This window comes from Pongo abelii, chromosome 10, assembly GCF_028885655.2.
Source record: "Pongo abelii isolate AG06213 chromosome 10, NHGRI_mPonAbe1-v2.0_pri, whole genome shotgun sequence".
Lineage (NCBI taxonomy): Eukaryota > Metazoa > Chordata > Mammalia > Primates > Hominidae > Pongo > Pongo abelii.
The window spans coordinates 94,708,463-94,728,291 of record NC_071995.2 but is presented as its reverse complement, the minus strand read 5'-3'; the positions used below and the strand labels follow the sequence as shown (position 1 = coordinate 94,728,291).

The 19,829-nt window shown below is 44.9% G+C and overlaps 1 protein-coding gene across 3 annotated transcripts in view; it reads right to left on the bottom strand.

Moving 5' to 3' along the window:
* Positions 1 to 10,572, bottom strand: part of ELK3 (ETS transcription factor ELK3) — a 75,361-nt gene extending 64,789 nt beyond the window's left edge. For 2 of the 3 annotated variants that reach the window (XM_009248131.4, XM_009248132.4), the window contains exon 1: positions 10,214 to 10,572. The gene's annotated coding sequence lies outside the window, so the exon portion shown is untranslated. Of the gene's footprint in view, positions 1 to 6,778; positions 6,917 to 10,213 lie in introns of those variants that run through there. The other variant, XM_054527526.2, reaches the window with a different exon arrangement.
* Positions 10,573 to 19,829: the final 9,257 nt, after the last annotated feature.

The window sequence follows — 19,829 nt, the reverse complement described above, 5'->3', positions numbered from 1 at the left end:
CCTCTAAAGGCGAGCCTTCCAAACTCCAATAAGGGGATGAAGAGGGGAAGTGACATTTCCAGTTCAATGAGCATTAACCAAAGAAATATTCTTAACTTTTAGTGTTAGGGACTCATTCTAACATTTACACCTCCTTTTCTCGCTTAATAGAATAGTATGATCTTCCTGAGTCTCAGGATCGTTAACTCTGAGGATGATGACAACCTGCTGGTGCAAGCAGAGGAGAACTCCTACTGTTGATTCCCACAGAGAATTCCTGCAGTTACCCTAGAATAATTTCGGGCTTATTTTGATGTTGCTGCTGCTGTTGTTGTTGTTGTTGATGTAATCTCTCTATTCTGACAATTAAGTGCAAGGAGAAAAATCTCCTTAATCATACATTCCGCTTAATCAAGGTTTGACTATCAACAAATTGCTCCTTGGCAAAACCCAGCTGAAATTTATTAGGAGACCTAGTCCTCCCCCACCAAAAAAGAGTTTGGGTGTTTAGTCATTCAAGTCTTCATAATCACGTGAGCAGAATCTTTTGTTATTTCCAAACTCAATCAGAAACATCATTAATTTCAAAAAGGTACAGACGGAAGCTACACACACAGGTTTTATTATAAGTAAAGAAGGACCTGTAACTGTGGATCTTATAGGATTAAAAACTGGTTATCCAAGGGAACTACGAAAACTTGATCAACTGAAGTCTTTCATAAAGGACTAATGATGGTTGCTCTACAATGATTAATTCTATAAAAAAAACTTTACATTGAGATTCTTTCAACATATCCTATCCCATGAATAACTTTACTGTTAACCGACCACTCTCAGTATAGTAACACTGACACCAACAATAGGGCCAAACCTTGTCCTCCAGGATACTAGCAAACTAACTTCATTTCTATATACCTACTTTTCTTGCAAGTCTAAACAAAAAGTATGGGAAGTGGCATAGAGGAACTTTTTGTCTGTCTTTATGGGTTTTCTTTTTGAGACATAGTCTCGCTCTGTTACCCAGGCTGGCATGTAATGGCACAATCTCGGCTCACTGCAAGCTTCACCTCCCGGGTTCAAGCGATTCTCCAGCCTCAGCCTCCCAAGTAGCTAGGATTACAGGCGTGCACCACCACACTCAGCTAATTTTTGTATTTTTAGTAGAGATGGGGTTTCACCGTGTTGGCCAGGCTGGTATCGAACTTTTAACCTCAAGTGATCTGCCCGCCCCGGCCTCCAAAGTGCTGGGATTACAGATGTGAGCCACCGCCCCAGCCTGTCTTTATGGTTTAACCAAGAGATCTGCATGTTATTAATCCAAGTAACTCATTGTCTAGGAAAGAGATGGACATATGCATAGCAACAAAGGGCTTTATCAAGTCTAAGGGCAAAACAAGGTGGGGCTATATTGACAACCCCACCCCACCCCCACTTCAGATTATTTTTAATTCATTGAGTGCCAGGTATTGTACAAAGTGCTGAGATAATACAAAGGATGAGAAAAATTGATGCAGGCCCAGAGGGAGCTCACAGACTGATGGCACCACAGACACGCAGCACATGACACAGACACGCGCAGGCATCCCCCAATATCCAAATCAAACGGGGCCGCAGTTTCAGACAGTAACTTCAGATCATGAGGGATGCCATGCTATTGCATCTATTTGGTTCCTGGGTTTTGAAGAAAATAGCATTAATGAATAATGAGGGACACCAGCCCTATCTTCAGAAAGATGTCTCTAAAACTAGTTCCTGGCCAGGCATGGTGGCTCATGCCTGTAATCCCACCAATTTGGGAGGCCGAGGCGGGTGGATCACGAGGTCAGGAGTTCGAGACCAGCCTGGTCAGCATGGTGAAACCCCGTCTCTACTAAAAATACAAAACTTAGCCAGGCATGGTGGTGCATACCTGTAGTCCCAGCTACTTGGGAGGCTGAGGCAGAAGAATCACTTGAACCCAGGAGGCAGAGGTTGCAGTGAGCTGAGATCACTGCACTCCAGCCTGGGCGACAGAGCGAGACTCCATCTCATGTTCCTGTGTTTGGGTAACAAGAATTTGGAGAGAGAGAATTCAGGTAATGAGGCAACCTGTAAATAAAGCCTGTGGCGGCCAGGTATGGTGGCTCACACTTGTAATCCCAGCACTTTGGGAGGCCGAGGCAGGCGGATCACTTGGGGCCAGGAGTTTGAGACCAGCCTGGCTAACATGGCAAAACCCTGTCTCTAATAAAAACACAAAAATTTGCAAGGTGTGGTGGCACAAGCCTGTAATTCCAGCTACTTGGGAGGCTGAGGCAGTAGAATCTCTTGAACCCACATGGTGGAGGCTGCAGTAACCCAAGATGGTGCCACTGCACTCCAGCCTGGACAACAGGCCAAGACTCCATCTCTCAAAAAAAAAAAAAAGCTTGTGGTAAGGGCTCTGAAGGCCAGGAGCAGATGACTGAGGGAGATCTACTCTAGGTGACAGGAAAGGCTTCCCCAAGAAAAGATGGTGGAGCTGAGTGTGAACTAAAAAACGCCTACAAATTGGTTAGGCGTGGAGTCTGAAAAATAGAGGGGTCGGGGGAAAATTCTGTCAGCACTGACAAAGACCCAGTGGACAGAGGGCAGAGGACACCTTAAGCATTTGAAGAACTGAGGAAAAGCTAGTTTGGCTGGCCCAAATCACATCTTGCAGCTTGAGTTAGGAGATTCTGTCTTCATCCTAAGCTGAAGCCACTAGAAGATTCTTCAGTAGAAGAATGACCTGGTCAGATCTGTGTTTTGAAAGGATTGTTCTAGCTCCTGGGGAGAGAAGGGATCAGAGGGGGTGCAAGGGAATGTGAGAACCCTCAAGATACAGCAGTGGGGGCAGACAGCACTTTCAAAGACTATCAGAAGGAAGGAGGAGGAATTTAACCAGGTGACCAAACTCTTATCTGGTGCCACAAAGCACTCAACTCAGACAGTCACTGATGTCCCCAAGAATGAGGTGGCTGTGGGTCATTAGAAATCAGTGCTGCCTGTCACAAACCTCAAAAGACTAGGAGGAAAGGAAGCATGGCAGCTAATATTGGCCTTCCACTGGAGTGTTCCTTATTCAATAAGGGGCCAAAATGGAATTCAAGGGGAAACTTATGGGGAGCCCTCTTTTCCACCACAAAATAGCTGTTTGTTTAAATTCCTGCATATGTCTATAAGTCAGATGTTTGGAGATGACAGCAAAAATTCATATCACACTTTCATAACTCTTAGAAGAAGTCAAGTCCTTTCCTCCAAATATAGTAGTACACAAATAGGGCTTCTGACTTGAAAGGGAGTATCTCAGCTTCTCCACTTCAATCCCTTTTTTTTGAGACAGGGTTTCACTCTGTTACCCAGGCTAGAGTGTAGTGGCGCAATGACCGTTCACTGCAGCCCCGACCTCCCGCGTAGCTGGGACTACTTGCACGCGCCACCACGTCCAGCTAATTTTTGGCAGAGATGGGGTCTCACTATGTTGCCCAGGCTGGTCTCAGACTCCTGGGCTCAAGTGATCTGCCTGCTTCAGCCTCCCAAAATGCTGGGATGACACATGTGAGCCACTGCACCCAGCCTCCACTTCAACTACTTTACCATCAGGCTAAAGAAACTGAGGTCTGGGAAGATTTACTAATATCCTCTCATCCCAATTAGTCTTAAGGTAATACATTTTTCCTAAAGCACACATATTACTTTTGGTTAAATATTTTGCAGATATCAGGTAATATAGAAAGGATTTTTCTTTTTCCTCTTACTGTATATGATGAGGAAATCTACACATTCTGATTTATTTTTAACTAAGCAGATTAAATAAAATACAATATTTTATCAAGGTATTCTGAAGTTTAAGAATCTATATGGTAGAATCATGAAACTGCCATAACGGAATTTTGTAAATGGCCAGGGATAATGAGACCCCATTTCTACAAAAAATAAAAAAATTAGCCAGAGGCCAGGCATGGTGGCTCACTCCTGTAATCCCAGCCCTTTGGAGGTGGAGGCCGGCAGATCTCTTGAGGCCAGAAGTTTGAGATCAGCCTGGCCAATATGGCAAAAGCCCGTCTCTATTAAAAATACAAAAATTAGCCAGGCATGGTGGCACATGCCTATGATACCAGCTACTTGGGAGGCTGAGGCATGAGAATTGCTTACACCCAGGAGGCGGAGGTTGCAGTGCGCCAAGCTCGCACCACTGCACTCCAGCCTAGGCAACAGAGCCAGACACTGTCTCAAAAAAAAAAAAAAAAAAATTAGCCAGGTGTGGTGGTGCACACCTGCAGTTCTATCTGCTTGGGAGACTGAGGCAGGAGGATCACCTGAGCCCTGGAGTTCAAGGCTGCACTGAGCTATGACAGTGCCAGTGCACTCCAGCCTGGGTGACAGAACCAGGCTCTGTCTCTAAATACATAAGCCAAAAAACACTTGGGGACATGGAAATATTGTCTCTTTGGGCAGGGTTACATGTATGTATACAATAACACTTAAGATCTGTGCATTTTAGTATATGTAAATCATAACTCAACTTAAAAAAAAGAGAGAGGGGAAGATACCAAGAGCCTCGTTTTCTTTACTCTATTGCTTGGAGTACAGGAGCCCTAGCTTCATCAGTCTTAAGAGAAGGTCTCCAACAGGAGGAGTAAGTTCTCGTGTTCTATAGCACTGCAGGATGCCTATAATACTATATAATTTCAATTAGCTAGAAGAAAGATAATGAATGTTCCCAACACAAATAAATCATAAACATTTGAGATGATGGATCTAATTACCTTGATCTAATTACTATACATGATACGTATGTAAAAAATCACTATGTACCCCATAAATATGTACATTTATATCAATTAAAAAAATAAAAAGAGAAGGTATCCAGATAAGTGTTTTATACCTATCCCATCACTCCCATATTACACATGGATATTCAGAAATTGTTCTTAGCTATAGAAACTTTAAGCATATTTATGATACTATGTGCTTTAGATCCTTGTTTTAGAATGTGCAAGTAAATTCATTTCAGTCTAATTCAAATTAGAATACACTAACATAACATCATCTAAATTTCTTTAAAAATATACAAGTAAATTTCTCAGCCATGGTATAAAGTAATCTTATTTAATTCTTAGAAAAATGTAGTAATTACTTTCCAGGAAATGTAAATTAATACATAGCAATAAAGTAGTCAATGACTTTATTCCTAGTGGGAATTCAAACCAAATCACAATTTATTGAAATGACTAGTTCAAAGTTTATTTTAAAACTGCTGACATATATGTAAATCTCCAGTAATGGATGAAAGGCCATTTTTATTTTGGTTTCAGGCAGGAACCATGGGGAGTTGAATTTCTGCACAGAATAGTTATTTAAAAGACTGAGTGATCTACCATTTTTGAAGACATTTAGAATTTCACAGAAGGTTACACACACACACACACACACACACACACACACACACAGCTAATTTTATTTACTGGGGCTGCTCTATAAGTGGCAAAACTAGAGTTTTCATGGTCTCACTGCCATGGTTTCAATCAAAAGGCTGAATGACCTCAATTCAAAGTGGCTATGAACAACAGCAATCTTGAGCTAAAAATCAATTTAAAACACCAACTTCAAAGTTTGGAAACTCCACTGATAGAAAATGAAACAGTAATAGGAGTTGTTAAAGTGTACAAAACACACCTTCCTCTCCCTTCATAGTTGGATAATTTCAAGGTATATTTTCGGTTTAACCTGGTTTCTCTTCTTTCATCATTTAACATTCTATTTTGATGTGTAGTGCCCTGTACTTCCTGTTACTACATCTTGATATTCTACTGCAAATCATGACTCATCCTTAAATCACAGAGAAACTCATCAAAATCCAAAATTTCACAGCACATAGGAACTCAGTCTTTCAAGAGGGCAGCATTCTTAGAACATTACTTGAACCACAGAGGACAAAAAACACTGAACAAGTCTATGAAAAAATTATGTCAATCCATGGTTGAGCCAACACATTTATTAGATCAATAAATAGAAGCTCTATGTGATAATTTCGGTCTCAGTACTAATTATTAAAATGTGTTACATAGTATGTTAAGTGAAAAAAGTTATAAAACAGTAAGTACAGTGTGCTTTCAATTAAAAATAGTATGTGCATGTGTGGATATACATAGACACACAAATGCATTTTTTAAAAACTGGACAATTACACATCAAAAGGTAAACAGTGGAATTATGGGAGATGTCTATTTTTTTATAGCAGTTTTCTGTATCTTTGTAAGGCAATTCACATTAATATTTTTTACAATAGGAAAAAAAAATAACCAACCTTTAGAAGATACTATTCTGCTAGCATGGTCTCAAAGTGTGTTATAAGTCAATCTATACAGGCAAAGAGGAATTAAAGATAACTAGGACATAAAAAACTTTTGCCTGAAACATACAAGAAAATCTGACAAAAATGGAGTCTTCTTCCCCTCTCATCTGTATATTTATGTACAGAACCTTAGGAAAGGGTCAGAAGACAGTCATCTGGGGTCTACAGCCAGAACAAAGCCAGAATGGATAGACAACCCATTTCTTTTAAACTTTAACGAGACAGCTGGTATAGAGGTTCACACCTGTAACCCCTGCTACTGAGGAGGCTGAGGTGGGAGGATCACTTGAGCCCCGGAGTGCAAGGCCAGCCCTGGCAACATAAACAATTAAAAAAATAAAGTTTCATGAGGAAGTCCAGGTCTGGGAAACACAGAGATGACTGAGTCATTCCTTAGAATTGGAAGGGAACAAAACTAACGATTAGTAAGCAGCAACTCACCCTCAGTGAAAAAAGACTCTACTCCAGGAAGTCACATTCTTGGATAGTTTTCTATGAAGTGTTTTGGGTTGTCATCAGGTCATGTTTTGCAACATTTCACAGCACCATATTGGTCTTCTGAATCAGATAGATATATGAATATAACTGGGTACCACAGAACACACAAAATCTAATATCTGACAGCTAAGAAGGGAATATTTTAATTTACATATACTGCCTGGAAGTCCTTTAAGACCAATTTCAGGAAAAGATTCAAGTTCCAAAAAGTTATTACAAATATAAATTGTAATATATGACCTCAGAGTTACATGTACTGTATATTAGCACTTTTGACTTATTTAATTTTTTATATAAGAAAAAGAGGAGGTTTTTAATAAATGTTTAGGTAACTTCAAAACTCAAATGGAGCTGGCAAATCACTGCTCTCCCCTATCTGGACTACTGCCATTCTGGTCTCAACAGCATTGGTACCAAGTGCATGAAGATGCTATACTTGCAGAGTTTCAGAGATGGCCTAATTCAGGACATAAAGGGTACACCATCACAATGTCACCATCCGTATGTCACTCTATTATTGCATGTTACTGACCAAAAAGAGAAAGAGAAAATCCATGAATCCTATGTTATGTATGTGGCCAAAATTACAGATGATGACTTTTAAATGTCCTATTTGTTGACTGAATGCATGTTAAAGAGCTTTCATCATCTTCATCATCATTAAAGTAAATAAGATTTTTCTCAATCAACTATAGACATTTTGGGCCAAAAAATTCTTTCTTGTGCATTGTTGACTGGTGAGCAGCATCCCTGGCGTCTACCCTCTAGAAGCCAGTGCACCCCCTTAGTTATAACAACCAAAACGTCTCCAGACATTGCCAAATGTCTCCTGGGAGGTAAAATCACTCCTAGTTGTGAACCACTAACATAAATGAACCTATGTGTCCCAAATAATTACTTAGAAGGAGGAATTCTAAATACTTCCTTTTTTATTTAAAGGAAATGTACTCTGGAGAGAGTTTACAACCTCCATTCTTAAGGAACACTCATGCAAAATGTAAGAGATCTTGTAAGTCTTTTCTTACCTATTATAAGTTTTGTTAGCCTACTCACAGCTTTCAATGCTACAATTTATTGAGCACCTACTCTGTGACAGGCATAGCATTAGGGACATCCTGTACTCATGTCCACTGACTCATACCCCGGTCGGGCTGTTCGGGCTGTTTTTAGGACACACTTTGCCACCGTAAAAGAACTGCCAACACCTTAAAAGCAACACGTCTTTGTCAATAAAGGTGCCCCATCGTTCCAATCAGGTTCCTTTTGACCCTTTTTAGTAACTCCACACATTTCTACGCAACATTTAAATTAAAAAAAAAAAACAAAAAAAACAAAAAAACACTTTTAGAGGGCAGAAGGCCTTTGCTATATTTGGCATAGAAAGGCCATCACTTTTCAAACTCAGGGGGTTCTCTAGGCAGGATCATTACTGGAAACTCTAATAACACTTATGGACAGTCTCCTTAACTGCCTGACCCATGTGACCTCCTAACACAATTTGTAATTTTATCATCCTCATAAATTGAAACTCCTAACTGACCTTTTCCAAATAAATGGGTGCCATGGCGAGAGAGAAAGAAAAAGAGATCAGAGGGTATTTTGTAAGGCTCACAAATCGATTTCAGCTCATGAATAGATGCCTGGAACATGCTCCACACACCCCCACCCCCAAAGACAAACACAGATGGAGAAGATGGGGGTGTGTGAGCTGCTTATCTCCCCCCACCTCTCAACACACATACACACGCGGGAAAGAAAAACCTGCAAATCTGAAATCCAAAATGGCCAAAGTGACTTCAAAGTTTTCAAGACATTTCCTGAAAAGGCTCGTTGGGCGGCTGCACCCCTAAGTAAATAAAGCCATAACTTGTCTCCTTCCCCAGCGCCGGGCTCCCAGGCTGACAGTGGCTGCACAAAACCCCTCCTGTGCCGAGCAGCGGAAACTCCTAATGAGATTAGTTGGTGTGTGTGCAGACATTACTTAGCAATGACTAAGGGGGCTCTCTCTTCCTGCAGCAGCCAGTGGAAAATTCAAGGAACTTTTTCCCCCTGCAGCAGCAGAATCCCTTTAACCCTCTCCGCAGCCAACTCCAAAAACAACTCAGCCTCCCCTTTCCCCGCCACCCCTCGGCTGGAGGACTGGGGTGGGGGGAGTTAAAGACCGGCCAGGGGCTTTCAAAGGAGGGAGGGTGGGAGGGGACTGGCGGGGAAGGGGCGGGGGACCCCTCGAACACTACAAAGGAAACTGTAAAAGGCACAAATACATAAACCTGAGAAGGGGCAAACCACAGTTTCTTTGTGAGCTCCTCTAGTGAGTCATTTTCAAGATGCTGTCTGCTGCCAGTTTCAAAGCGGAAGCGCATGGCAATTAGTCTTGCCGTTTCCAGACAAGCCAGAAACTCTCCCGACACTCGTTTTTTTTTTTCTTTCTAAAAAGCCCCTTTTGCAGTTTCTGAAATAACATTTCTTGCTTCCACCTCCACCCGCCGCCTAACTGCAGCTTGTCCTTAGGATGATTCGGTTCAGAAAAGATAACAAAACCGAGACCTTTTATTTTTGCTTTTTAACTACTCCAAAATCTTAATCCCGCCTCCCCAAAAGTTACAGTAGCGTCACAGGCCAACGTTGAGTTCGAAGGTAAACAGGGATGGGGAGTGGAAGGGGCCCCAAGATCATTTCTTGCCTGGTCCTTCTCCAAAACCATGCCCAATAGAGACCACCGGCTTTTAAATGTCCGACCTGGCGTGCGCCTGGGGCGGTGACCTGGGCGGGGGTCACCTGCCAAGCAAGAGCGGACGCAGCCCCCAGCCCCACACCTTCGCGACCCATGCCCTCCACCGCCCTCTCCATCCCTGTCTCCCTCCCTGGATCCGAGCACCGGTGCCCTTTGCCCACTCGAGGGGAGCCTGACTGCGGTCCCAGCTGGAAGGTCGGCGGTGGTCCAGCCTCCAGGCACTCAGCCTGCTCCGGTCACGGTTCTTCCCAGGGACCCGAAGTCTCGCCGTCCCCCGCTCCCCGCGCTGCCTGCAGCGGGGCCCTGGGCGAGCTCCCAGGGTTGCACGCCCGGCGCCCCTTCCTCTGGGCTCGCAGCGCAGCCCCAGAGAGGGGAGCCGCGGGCGCAGGGTCCCCGCAGCCCCGGGCCCGGCGCGAGCTCGGGCGACGGCGGTGGCAGCGACGCGGGCGCAGGAGCAGCCGCGGCGCCCCCTCCCCGCGGCCGGCCCTCCCGCGTGGACGCACCGCCAACCCCACCCCGGTCCGCAGCCCACCCCGCGGCGCCCCCCGCCCCACCCCCACCGCGCCCAAGAAAAGAAAGAAAAAAAACACCCCCAAACAAACTTTGTAAGTGTCCGAGCAACAGGCAGAAGCCCTGTTACCTACCCAGATGTGGGGGAGTCTCCTTTGGGGGGAATTTCTAGGAGGACCCGGGCGAAAGCCCCCGACTTTCCATGCTGACAGGCGTCTGCAGACGGTCTGTGGCTCTTGTAATGAGATCCTGATTTTTCCCCCTTTTTTTCTTTCTCTCGCTCCTCTTTTTTTTTCCCCTCTGGTGTGTGTGAGAGCAGGAAGTTGGAGCAGTCAGGCCGAGCCGGCTCACTTCCTTTACTGCATTATTCCCCAGGCGGTGTGCAGTCTGTGTAAACAGGCTTTTCCGCCCCGCGCCGCGCGCCCCGGCCGCGGCTGTGCGCCGGGGCTGGCCGCCCAGGCCCGCGCCTCCCCCGCCGCCCCGACCCAGTGCGCGCCCCGCACCGCCCCCACCCGCCCCCACCCACCCCGCTTCCTGCGCGGCCACCCCGGGGAGGAGCCTCCGACCCGCGGCGACTCCGCGCGGCCGCAGCCCCTCCCCACGGGGAAGGGGGTCCGCCCGCAACCCGCAGAAGCCGCCGCGCTTCCCGGGACGCCGGGGATCCCTCCTCACCTCAACCCCTGGGGGTCGAGCGCGCGGGGCACCACGACGGGGTCGTGCCCTGCGCAGTTGGCCCGGGAGGGGGGTCCCGAAGTGGGGAGGCGGCTGGACTCGCTGTTTCCCATCCGCTGGGATGGAAGAGTTGGGGGGCAGAGGGGAATCGAGAGTGGGGTTCAGGGTTTGGTTGCTCTGGGCAAAGGACTGCTTTTCCTGTGGGTGCGGGCACAGTTTCCGTCTGGGGTTGGAGATGGACACCGTTCTTGTCTGGGTTTTCGATGTTTTAAAAGCCAGCCCTCGGCCGGGCGTGCTGGCTCACGCCTGTAATCCCAGCACTTTGGGAGGCCAAGGCGGATGGATCACCTAAGGTCAGGAGTTCGAGACCAGCCTGGCCAACACGGTGAAACCCCGTCTCTACTAAAAATACCAAAAAAAGAAAAAAACAGCCAGGTGTGGTGGTGGGTCCCTGTAATCCTAGCTACTTGGGAGGCTGAGGCGAGAGAATCGCTTGAACCTGGGAGGCAGAGGTTGAAGAATCGCTTGAACCTGGGAGGCAGAGGTTGCAGTGAGCCGAGATCGCCCCATTGCACTCCAGCCTGGGCAATGAGCGAAACTCCGTCTCAAAAAAATAACAAAAAAAAAAGCCAGCCCTCAGTTGGGGGGCGGGCCTGTGGGGAAAGGATAAGGAGCCACAACACTGGAAGCCATGGAAATAAACCAATGCCCGCAGGGTCAGAGACTAAAGCTTGAGAGGAGCCTCTGTGGTCTCAGGACTGGTCTCCACACCTCCACATCCCTCGAGGAGGTCCTGCCTCTGATGGCTCAGGCCAGGCTCTGATGGGAGAGCCTGCCCATTGCCCTAGGCTGAGACAAGGTTGGGGGGGGATGCCTGTTGAAGAGCCTCTCCCTTCCCAGGCCTGTGCCCCAACCTCACTACTCACCTTCTAGAACCTTCCATCCCCATGCCGCCACTTAGCAGCCCAGACCCCTGGTTTTCAAACTTGACCCGAGGGGCTTGTTAAACCACTGGTGGCTGGGCCTCTCCTGGAGTCCCAGATTCAGTAGGTCTGGTGTGGTTCCCAGCCCCGGCTAATGTCAGAATCACCTGGGGAGTGTTTTGACACTCTCCAACAATATAGTCAACCCAGGCCAATTAAGTCAGATTCTCTGGGGGCCGGGCGTGAGTCCTTTCAAAAGGACCACATTCTAAGAGTTCGTCCACTACGTTTGTTTCTATTTTTGCAATCTCTCCTGAAAGATTATTTTGTTTACAAATTTCTCACTGCCATCAACTGTGAGCTTCTAAAGGGCACGGAGTGTGTTTTACTGATTAGTACCACATCCCAGCTCCAAGTGCCTATCAGAGCACACAGGTGATAGGAATTTCCTTCGGGCATTTGCTTCAGGGCTTCTGTGAGTAGTCCACTGGAAAGGGTGGGAGAATGCCCTCCAGACCTCTGAGAAGGAGTGGGAAACCCGTGGGGTGTAGGGTGGGGGCACGGTAGGAGAGTGGGGCAGAAGGAGAAGATATGGAAAAGAGGGCTGCTTATCAATCCTTGATTTCCCACAGCTAATTTTCCACTTAGGGTATTATCGTTTTAATCCCCAGTCATCTTCTTCTGTCACTCAGCAGAACACCTGTGGTGTCCCTATATGATCCAGCTGTTGGACTGAGAGAATGTAAACTTATTATCCTCAGGGAAAAAAAAAAAAAAAAATCCACACAGTTAAGAACTCATGTTGCTTTGCTTTAGGAGGTATATGCCTGAAAGAAACCGGTCTGAAAAGGCTATGTTCTGTATGATTCCAAACTATATGACATTTTGTAAAAGGCACTATGGAGATAGTAAAAAAAGATCAGTGGTTGTCAGGGGTTAGCAGGGAAGGAGGGGTGGACAGGAGGAGCACAGAGGGCAAGGAAACTACTACTCGGTATGATACTATAATGGTGGACACATTTGTTAAAACCCACAGAATATACAACACCAAGAATGAACTCTAATGTAAACCATGGACTTTGGGTGATAATGATGTGTCAATGTAGATTCAATTACAACAAAGGTACCACTTTGGTGGGGGATGTTGATGATTGGGGAAGCTGTACATGTGTCGGGGCAGGAGGTATATGGGAAACCGCTGTGCCTCTTACTCAGTTTTGCTGTGAGTCTAAAATCACTTTAGGGTCAGGCATAGTGGCTCACGCCTGTAATCCCAACACTTTGGGAGGCCGAGGTGGATGGATCACCTGAGGTCAGGAGTTCGAGACCAGCCTGGTGAACATGGTGAACCCCCATCTCTACTAATAATGCAAAACTTAGCCAGGTATGGTGGCAGACGCCTGTAATTCCAGCTACTCAGGAGGCTGAGGCACGAGAATTGCTTGAACCCGGGACGTGGAGTTTGCAGTGAGCCAAGATCAAGCCACTGCACTCCAGCCTGGGTGACAGAGTGAAATTGTGTCTCAAAAAAATTAAAAAAAAAAACACTTTAAGAAAATAGTGAAAAATAGTCTAGGGGCCAGGTGTGGTGATACTACTCTCACCTGTAATACCAGCTACTCAGGAGGCCAAGGCAGGAGGATCGCTTGAGCCCACGAGTTCACACTCCAGCCTGGACAACAGAGTGAGACCCTGTTTCTTTTTCTCTTTTTTTTTTTTTTTTTGAGACAGAGTCTCGCTCTGTCACCCAGGCTGGAGCGCAATGGTGCGATCTCTGCTCGCTGCAACCTCCACCTCCCGGGTTCAAGCAATTCTCCTGCCTCAGCCTCCTGAGTAGCTGGGATTACAGACACGCACCACCATGCCTGGCTAATTTTTGTATTTTTAGTAGAGACGGGGTTTCACCATGTTGGTCAGGCTGGTCTCGAACTCCTGACCTCATGATCTGCCCACCTCGGCCTCCCAAAGTGCTGGGATTACATGTGTGAGCCAGCGCGCCCGGTCAACCCTGTTTCTTAAAGAAATAAAAAATACACACACACATATGAAGTATATGAAGTCTGTTTTTTAAAAAAAGTGTATTCAAAGCCAAACATATTTTAATTCAGCGATTTTTATGCTTTTATTTTTGCACAACAAATCTTTATAGAATCCTAACATGTAAGGGAGCATGTTTTTGTCAACCAGTTTTTATTGTTTTGAAGAAATACCTCATCTAATACACTTCTGACACACTTTTGGGCAGCTTTAGGGTTTCCCAGCCCGTATGAAATCCTGATAAGTTTCTCTGGTATTTTGGATTGTCCACACGACTACTCTCAGCTCTTCACATGCATGGGTGATTCAGAGCTGACTCTGGTCTTCCTCAAAGCACAGGGCATAGCTTTTATTTTCAGGTGTCATCAGCTTCCGTTCTTTGCATTCTAAGAGAAAGCTGCTATTTGTTTTCCATGCTTTCCTTCCCACTATCAAAAAGCAGCCAAGGCCACGGAAGGTGGCTCATGCCTATAATCCCAGCATTTTGGGAGGCCACAGCAGGCGAATCACTTGAACCCAGGAGTTCAAGACCAGCCTGGGCAACATGGCGAAACTCCATCTCTCTACAAAAGAATACAAAAATCAGCCAGGCATGGTGGCGCATGTCTGTGACCCCAACTACCCCAGCTACTCAGGAAGCTGAGGCGGGAGGATCACCAGAGCTCAGGAGGTCTAGGTTGCAGTGAGCTGTGGTCACACCACTGCATTCCAGCCTGGGCAACAGAGCGAGACCCTGTCTCAAAAAAAAAAAAAAAAAAAAAAAAGCAGCCAAAAGATGTGGTATCTGCTATTGCATGATCCACACTCCACTTTCTATGCTTTTGTTTTAAAACAGCGAGGAGTTAGGACTGAGTAGATTTCAAGTAAGAGTTCTTTAGGAGCCCTTTATAGCAAGTGACAGAGCCCAGGGTCATATATTTTGGCTGGCCAAGAAACAAGTGAGACTCTCTCAGCTTTAAAAAGAACAGCTGAGATTCCACCAGAGATGATATGCAGAATCTGTGTGTTTGAGGAATGAGAGATAGTGTGATGTTCTGGAAGGTACACAGGCAGGGTCAGGGAGAGGCAGCCTAACTCAACCCTATGTATGAAGAGTGGAAGAGGGCTAAGTCTCAAAAAATAATAATATTAATCAAAGCCTGGTTCCAAAAGAAGGGGTGTTTTAGTCAGCTTCTGCTGGGATAATATCATGTAACAAACAACTCCAAAACTTAGTAGCTTATGGCGACAAATGCTTCTAGGTTGGCTGGGCTTGGCTGGGTTTGGCTCCAGTCTGCAGGCTGAATGCATGTTGCCTTCTCATTTCTGGGACTAGGCTAAAGGAACAGACACCACTTGGGACGTGGTTCTCAAGGAGAGTTGGAGCTCAAGTGGGGGTGAGTGGAAACGTGATGCTTCTTAAAACTTCTGCTTAGGACTGGCACACTCCCACTTCTACACTTTAACATCTTACAATGTATAACAGAATGGGATGCTATCAAAAGTAAAGAAAAAAATTACAGATGGATGAGAAAACAGAGCGGGAGAAGAAAATTAGTTTTACAATAAACCAAACTAAAATTTACAGTAAACCAAGCAGAATAAATAATGTTTGAAGTTTATGAATTGATGAATTTCTGATAGAAGCTCAAAAGGGTTTGCCATCACTACCTTTGAAGACTGCTTCAATACTGGGGGGCTAGGAGGTAGGGCTGGGAATGAACAGCCAAAGCCTGATGGTAAGACAGACCACTCTGGTGGAATGTATACATTTGGAATCAGGAATTTGGGAATCCAGTCCCATACCTGACTTGTTCTAGCTATGGGACCTTGACTAAATCACTCACCTTCTCTGGGCTGGAACAAGTGTCAGTTTTTACTGACGTTTCCAGTGAATGCCAATTTTACATTAAAATAACGTGTTATGGACTAAGATTCTTAAATGTTCATTTAAAAGCGTATTTAAAAGAGTTGTATAGACTTGTAGGCAGCCCCCTGTTGGAGTCTGCGGTCTCCCTTTTGTGTTGTTAGAGGTATTTCAGGGGGACATTTGAGAAATATTGACTTGGACCATCTTTTTTGCCCTCAGACAGGCCACTCATGGGGCAGAGGTTGGCAAACTACAGTCAGTCCACAGAACCCGCTGCCTGTTTCTATATGACTTTTGAGTGAAGAAATATTTGCATTTTCTTTTTTATTTTTAATTGTGGTTAAAAAAATCAAATTTACCATCCTATTTTTAAGTGTATAGTTAGTTCTGTAGTGTTAAGTAGATTCATGTGGTTGTGAAGCTCTCCTCCAGAATTTTTTCATCTTATGAAACTGAAACTCTATCCCCATTAAACATGAGCCCCCATCTTTCCCTTCCCCAGTCCTTGGCAACCATCATTCTACTTTTTGTTTCTATGAATTTGACTATATACTTTATATAAATGGAATTGTACAATATTTATCTTTTTGTGACCGGCGTATTTCACTTAGCATAATGTCCTCAGTGATCATCCGTATTGATCATGTGACAGGATTTCCTTTCTTTTTATTTTATTATTATTATTATTATTATTATTGAGACAGGGTCTTGCTCTGTCACCCAGGAAGTACTGCAGTGGCATGATCACAGCTCACTGTAGCCTCGACCTCTCAGGCTCGAGTGATCGTCCCTCCTCCACCTCCCAAGTAAATGGGACTACAGGTGCCCACCACCACACCTGGCTAACTTTTTATTTTTTGTAGAGATGGCATCTTGCTATGTTGCCCAGGCTGGTCTTGAACTCCTAGACACAAGCAATCCTCCCACCTCATCCTCCCTAAGTGCTGGGATTACAGGCATGAGCCACTGCACCTGGCCTTCCTTCCTTTTTAGAACTAGATACTATCCCATTGTTTGTGCATACCACATTTTATTTATCCATTCATTTGTTTTGGACATTTGGGTTGCTTCTACCTCTTGGCCATTGTGAGTAATAAGAATCTACATTTTTAAATGTTTGAAAACAAGCCAAAAGAAGGATAATATTTTGTAACATGTGAAAATTATGTGAAATCCAAATTTAGTGTCCCTAAATGTGAAAATTATGTGAAATCCAAATTTAGTGTCCCTAAGTAAAGTTTTATTGGAACACAGCCACATTCATTTATTTACATATTGTCTAACACTGTTTTTGCACTATAACAGCATGCCTGAGTAGTTGTGACAGAGACCATATGGCCCATAAAGCTGAAGATATTTACTTTCTGGCTCTTTATAGAAAAAGTTTGTCAACTGCTGGCATAGGCAAAAGAGATTCTGTGCTGTTTTTTGGTTTGGATTTTTAACTGCATTTTCTTTCTTATTCCAGACAAGGCCCTTGCTTGCCATATCACATAAAAAATCTTACGTGTCTTTAATGTACTTCACGTCCAGGAACCTCAGCTTCAAAGAAAACCAAACGCTCATGCTTCATTTAATCCCCCTTACTTGGTCTTCCGAAGAGGTGGAGAATAGCCGGTGCTCACTGTCCCAGACACTGAGATGGCATTTCAAGATTTTCTCTGCAATCTGGTCTCTGAACAGACTTGAGCCTTTGTCTGCTGGTTCCCAACCCTGGTTACACATCAGAACCATGTGCTCCAGGACCTCACCCCTTGGAGTCTGAGGTTGAGCCCAGGAAACTCTATGTCTCCATGTTTCCATCCAGACACCCTCTCTCTTCATGAAACCCTTGTAAATGTCTTACTCATTCTTTAGACATGGCTTAAACCTCAGCTCCTCCAAGAAGTCTTCCAAGATTCACCAGATGAAATGCATGGCCCATTTCTCCTACACCCCCCACAGAACCGTGTTTGAACTTTACAGCTTAGACTTATTACTATGACTCGCTCCACTATGCATTCCCGTCTCTATATCCCTAACACCTGCCAAGAAAGTGCTAAAAATTTTTGTCGAATCAATCTGTCCATAATAGAAGAAATGATGTAAAACACAGTTTTGTAAATGATGTTATACCGTACTAATTGAGATATGTGAACAATCATTAAGAAGAAAAAGAATTAATGGCATTATTACTATGACTCGCTCCACTATGCATTCCCGTCTCTATATCCCTAACACCTGCCAAGAAAGTGCTAAAAATTTTTGTCGAATCAATCAGTCCATAATAGAAGAAATGATGTAAAACACAGTTTTGTAAATGATGTTATACCGTACTAATTGAGATATGTGAACAATCATTAAGAAGAAAAAGAATTAATGGCATTTGGGGGGAATTAAAACTGATTCCAAGCTTCAGAGTTTTAAATTTAAAAAATGATTGAAATTCATTAACACCCTGTACCCTCACACCCACCCTGAATCCACATCGTACCTTTAGAAAGGAAGGGAGGGTAAATATGTAGTGGTAAAGTGTCACAACTCCTAAAACGGTGAGACATTGCCATAGTGTTTTGGGATGAGAACGTGTACCGACCAGCTGCCGGTCAAAATCACTTCCTACATGCTATAAATCTGACATGCTCAGAAAGGTACAAATGGTCTTTGGCCCTTTCCCTTTCAGTGATGCCCAGAGTTCCTGTGCAAACAACTGTTTTGGATTTTAAATGTGTAGATCAAGAAAATCAAGTATTTTATCTTTCATTTTGATCCTAGAAGGTGTTGGACAAGGCTTTGTAGGAAACTGCAGTCTTTTTTTTTTTTTAATCGGGCAGCATCAGACAGTTACGGGAAGCTCAGGAAATACTGTGAAGGGCAGGATGTCACGCTGTGCATTGATGGCAAAGATGGGGAAGAGGTGGTCGAGCCTTTCAACACCAACTCCTTAAGGGTGGAAAAAGCTAAGTCATTGGAGATTCATGATCACATTTTTTAAAAATCCCTAAAAATAATTTGAGAGCAGCAAAGGGAAGACCAGGACCATGACACTAAGTGCAAGGATGATTGTAGAGTAGGGTCTTCGGAGCAAGTAGAAGCTCCAAGGCACAAGCGTAAAATTCCTTCTCCTCAAGAATCTATTTGCATGGGTTGATAGGCTTTGTCTGGGGAGGCTGGAGCCAAAGGGGAGTTGTGGTAAAAAATCAAGAAAAAGAAGCTGTTTCCTGTGAAACTTCAGGAAATTCTGAACACAGTCATGTCTTCCCTTTGGGGGCCAGCACAGAGATGAGGAGGGCATTTTCTCCACATCGGCATGGAACCTGACGGTCCCTGCAGGCATGAGGGGGGGCCCCCGAACAAGGAAGCCAGAAAGCACAGAATATGAACAAACATGTTCTGGAAATGTAGGGTTCCCCAGCCCTCCGACCCATTATTCCCTCCTGTCTCTGTCTGGAGGCATTTCCAGTAGGAACGGCAGAGGTATGTTCTCTAACTGGCAAGTTTAGGAGAAGAAACTGGCATGCTTGGCTCAGCTTCCTCCTCTCTCCTCTTTCGGAGCCAGCTTGTCTCAGGAACACACGGTCTCATTTCTCCGTGCTAGGGGGATGCCTGCAGTCTTTTGGCTTATCCTAGGTAGGCAAACTCTGTCTTGGGGGCAAAATGACAAATGAACCCATTGTGCCTGCAGTTGGAAGGGTATCCTCCAATTTAGCTTTTTTCTCATAAGACTATCATTTTGATCTCCATCAGTCTGGCTCCTGGGTCTATCTCTCAACTGATTCTGAAATTGGACAGGGAAGAGGGAAGCCATTTATTGGGCTCCCACACCCCCAGCCAGGTCGTGTGAGACCCCACCCTTGGCACTCTGAGAAACAACTGGAGAAGAGTGTTGATGGTAAGGAGTGGGTACTGAATTTCCATATGAGCAGGGAGAGATTGAACAATGTCCTAACTGGGGCATCTGTGGTCTTAGGGCCTCATGTGTACCCACAGGCCGATTTAGCTACCAATGTAACCCAAGATGGGAGAGAAGAGAAACGCCGTTCTGCAGGCTGTTTTTGGGAGCCATACATGGTGGTTTGGAGGTAAAATCTGTCATGCTATTGAATTCGCTTTAAATTGAGTGACTTCTGTAGGCCACTGTGAGGGTACTGAGGTTAGAAGCAGATACTGGGGTGAAAGGAAGAGAAGCATCCTTTCCCTGGAAGCATCTCTTCCTGGAAGCATCATGGCACTGGATACTCTTAGGAAGGTCAGACTTAGTAATATTCCACTCATACCCCTTTCTCTCCA